Here is a 5,338-nt window from a genome sequence, read left to right on the forward strand (position 1 = left end):
TTGTCGCACTAGCGTAATAATGAGACAATCTTATCATTGTCAATAGCGCAAAGCTCAACACATGGTGCTATATGCATTTACTCATGAGCACAGAGACTATTGCTCCTGACTAGATCACACAACTTTTGCCTTGCCACCAGTCATTGCACAACTTCGCCATCTGCCACTAAGCAACACAATTTTTTATTGCATTGACCACCGTGCTAGTTCGAGCAATGATGTTGGCATGGAGCGACTACCACGTTGGCCTGACTACAACACAAAACTTTTACCTTGCCACCTGTCATTACGCAGCTTCGCCATCTATCGCTGCACAACACAATCTTTTGTTGTGCTGACCATCGTGCTGGTTCGAGCAATGATGTTAGCATGGAGAGACCACCACGTTGGCATGGAGACCACCGTGGCATGTCAATCTCTAAAGGGAACCCCTCAAGGTCCATATCTACAACCACCGTGCTGGATGTTAGAGTTATTTTAGTTCTAAACCAAGGAAAGTATAGTCTTATTTTGGAGTTATTTTAGTCATATTACTCCTTGTGCAACAATTTTACCACCATCACATTGGTTCTTGGACCTATTTTAGTTCCAAGCTAAGGAAAATGTAGACAATTGCAATTTATGATAGTTTCCTTGCAACCACCATGCTAGTTATTGGAGTTATTATAGTTTTAAACCAAGGAAAATATACTCCTATTTTGAAGCTATCTTAGTCATACTAGTCCTTATGCAACAATTTCTGCTAGTTCTTGGAACTATTTTAGTGCTATTTGAGTTCTAAGGTAAGAAAAATGTAGTCCTATTTTAGAGTTGTTTTAGTCCTTCTGCAACAATTGCTTGTGCAACAATCATACTGGTTGCACTCATTGCAGTAGATCCTAAATGAGGGTATTTGTGAATCATTTTCACTACAATAACAATAGTTTTTTCAAAAGTTTCTTGTTATGGTTGTAGTAAAATGTAAACAAGGGCAGAAATATACCATTTGTTCTTCTTTAGAGCCACTTTCACTACCGAAGTAACATCAACAATAATTTTGGCGATAGTGGTACTACATTGAAATTGAAACAAAAGAAATTACATCCGATAGTTTTTGCGATAAGAGTATTACATCAAAATTGAAACAAAATAAATTACATTCGAAGCAAACATATTTAACAAAACAGATTACATCCAAAGGAGATAACTTTCAATAATGGTGAAAGCAGTGTACGGAATTTGGTGAGGACAATGGCAGAGCATGGAGGGAGGACCTTGCATGATCAATTTCCAGATGTATTTATAGTAGAGTCTATAGAATAGTATTTGCACCACTTCGTGTTGGAGAGTCGACGATGCCTTGGTCAAATAGATCAAGACATAAACTCATGTGACACGAAGTGGGAGGGTCCTACTATAGATGCCATGGTCACGTACATCAAGAATGTGTGGCGAGGTTTCAAAGGCAAAGGATCTTCCTCGACCTCCCTTCCATCAATGCACCCACGCCCCCAAGCACAACCGTAGCCATAAGCACCAATGCACCCACGCTCCTAGTCACATGCTGCATTGCACCCACCACAGCCACAAGCACCACTGCAGCCACGCCACGCATATGCATCGATGCATCGACCACAGCCTGTCTTTCCCTGTATCCCTTTTCCTCAAGTTCTTCCATACCCACAAGCAGTTCCTCCACCTGTTCTATGTCTCCCACCACATGCACGCCCATATTTTGCCACATCTTTTGCTTCTCCATTTGTGCCTTCTGTCGCACATGCAGACCAATTTCCATCTCCCACATACTCGCATGCACGAAGAATGCACAATCTATCTGCACAAGCAGTTAGGGTGGTAGTGCCTTCATAACCCACTCCTTGATGAGTACTATATCTGGATCAATGGGTAGATGAGCCACAAGAACTTTGACTCTAGTAACCAACTTGGCTACTATCTTAGTCGGGGGCCCATGTTGAGAGAACTCACCTCTTGAACAATGAGATCATAAAAGTTGCCTACTCAACATATCCTCAAAAAATCTTCCTTAAGGTCATCCCAATTTGGGAAATGCCCAGCCAAGAACTAGCTACACCATTTGTCAGTTCTTTCTTCCAAAGTGGAAGGGAAGAGAACAAGATATGCATCTCCCCTTCCACTCCCTTGGATTTACATGCATACAGAATCTATGGACATGGTCATTAGCATCCTCTATCAAGCTTCCTTGGAATTTGGGAGCCTTGACGATAACCTTTGCAAGAAGTTATGGTAGTGGTTCCATTGGTGGATAAGGAGGTAAATGAGGGACAAACACTTGAGGTTGTGCAATGGGGGGTTCTTGAATCGGAGTATGAGTTGGGGATTGTGAGCAAGATTGTGAAAGACGATGAGAAGAAAGTGTGGGAGAGGAAGGGAAACAAGATGGGGATGCCACCAAGGGGGAAAGGACTTTCCTTTATCTTTCTCTAGGCCTTTGTCTAGGGGAGGCAGGTACACTTGAAGATCTCCTCCTCAAGGACTCACCTTGAGCTTTATTGTGTAAAGGGGAAGAAGGTGCACTCTTTCAACTTGACCTCCCACTCATGAGCAACACTCACTCAAGCTTGAGAGTCCCACCATTATTGCCAAGAATTGTTGGAAGTGTAGTCCACTTTGTTGATCTCTTTGGTGACAATGAGTATCAATGAGACACACAAACAAGAGTGTTTTAGTATTTGCTTTCCTTCTTTTTTATTTGCTTGATTACCATAATTATGTGCACTTTGTTTTCAAATCAATGCCACTCATTGGTGCTCTTAGGGTTCACTTTCATGTTCACTTTCATAGCACTAAAAGAGAATTCTCTTAGCCCAATGAAACTGTGTGATTCCTGTTGTGCATTGGTGCCAAAAATATCCTTTTTTGCCTTCATTTTAGCAACTACATTAGGTGGTACATACCAAGATTCCATTTCTTTGCATACAACATCCCTGCTCAATTTAGACTTCCATGTGAAAGGGTTGTAATTTAAACTTCTTGATGTGCATTGGTGCCAATGATACCCTTTTGCTCAATCGAGTATCCTAATTAAATGCATTTTTTAGCCTTTGGATCAAGCTTCGTCCTCTACTCATCTAGTATATGCACATATGCAACATAACCAAATACTCTTAAGTGTGACAAATCTTGTTTCCTTCCAGTATATTTCTCAACGTGGGAGACTAGGTCTCCTTCTCTTAGAAACTTGGTGATTAGCTTGGAAATTTGATGGGCTTTCTCCTTCTTTGGCATCACAGCATGTATTGCTACAATAGGGTACCTATTCATATATATATATATATACAACTATATGAACTAACTTAGCCCAATAACAATTGGACATATTTCTCTCAGTCAAGATGGCTCTTGCAAAACCTAGAAAATATTGTATTCTTGATTTAAAAACTAATTCTATTGTGAGGTGTACCTACATGTGAACTATCTCCTTTTTTCATGCTCCTTCAAGTACTTGTCAAACTCATGTAAGAAGTATTCACCACCACCATTTGATCTCAAGCATTTTGTCTTCCTACCACATTCAATTTCAACTATAGCTTTAAAAAAAATCAAATGACCAAAAACTTTGGCTTTTTTCTTCATAAAGTATATCCAAAGCATCCTTTAGTAATCATCATAAAGATCACATAAAATCTACTTCCACTTCATGACTGTGTACATGTGGGACCCCATCATTTGAATTTATTAAATCTAGTGGCTTTGAACTTATATGTATTTCCTATGGAAAGCATTTCTTGGCTTGCTTCCCAAACTAACATGCTTCACATACCCAAGTATTTGAGTGAGAGTTTTAAAACGTTCAACATTTTAAACATTTTAGAATGGGGCTTGCAAGGATTTAAAACGGTCTAGTTACGTATTTTTACCAAAACTAGCTACAGGTGGTTCCCCTGTGGTAATTGAATACATCGCACGATATTGTGTAAATATACCGTGCAATTTTTTGTAATACTTCATGGTATTTAGTATTGCATGGTATTTATATAACACAATTACCATTCATTATTTTTTTAATGAAAAAATAACAAGTGCAATAATTCTAAAGTCATTGAAACATACCCATGTTTAAAAATCTCATAATTTTTTATTTCTCCCAAAAACACTCATGACAAAAATCTTGCAAAAGGAGTTCCCTTGTTCCACCCCTTACCTACCTACTATAGCTTCATCCTCTCTAAACTTCTATAAGACCGGTCATACATGAGAAAAAAACTAGAAAATATAAGTCTTCCAACACAATGATATATGAATCACGCCAAATTCTATAAGCGCATGGGTTTTACTCATATTAAGACCTGCTCAAATAATCATACCCATTAGACACATACACTTGATGATAGAAGTACAACAATGCATATTTTTGGAGCACTTATGCATGGTGCATCATAGAAAAACTAGAAAGTCTATATGTCTTACCACACAAATGATATTCAAATCATACCCAAATTTGTGATATTATAGATCTTACTCATTTTAAGACATGTGCAAAGTATTGTACGATCAAACAAATACACATGATGGTAGAAGGACAACAATGCATATTTTTGGAGCATTTATGCATGAAGTATTGTTAAAACATGGAAATACGCATGTCTTATCCCATAAATGGTATCCAAATCACACAAAAATTTTCTTTTGTATGGATATTAATCATATTAAGACCTATGAAAAGTATCATGTCCATCAAACACAAAGACATGATGGTAAATCACATACCAATGCATATTTTTTGAAGCACTCATGCATGGTGCATGATAAGAATACTAGAAAATATGCATGTCTTAATACATAATACCAAAATTTGCAAGCATATTTCTTACTCATATTAAGACCTATGAGAATTATTACACCCATTACTCACACATGCATGATGGTAGAAGTACAACAATGCATATTTTTTGAAGCAGTTATGCATGTTACATGATCACCCTTAGTGATAAAAACACAGAAATATACATGTCTTACTATAGAAGTGATATGAGAATCACACAAAACTTTGTGCACTCATGGATCTTAATCATATTAAGATGCATAAGGAGAATCTTACCCATAGAACATATACACATGATGGTAGAAGTATACCGATGCATATTTTTTTGGAGCACTCACACGGTGCATGAGACAAACCTAGAAAGTACGCGTGTCTTCTCTCACAAATGATATCCAAATCACACCAAAGGCTTTGAGTGCATGAAACTTGATCATATTACTACCTTTACACAGTATGGTACCCATTGGATACATACACATAATGGTGGAAGTACAACAAATATTTTTTGGAGCATTTACACATGGTACATGAGAAAAAAACTAGAAAATATGTATG

This window comes from Dipteris shenzhenensis, chromosome 19 (assembly GCF_047967505.1).
Source record: "Dipteris shenzhenensis isolate YYH24624 ecotype China chromosome 19, Dip_SZ_1.0, whole genome shotgun sequence".
In the NCBI taxonomy this organism is placed as follows: Eukaryota; Viridiplantae; Streptophyta; class Polypodiopsida; order Gleicheniales; family Dipteridaceae; genus Dipteris; species Dipteris shenzhenensis.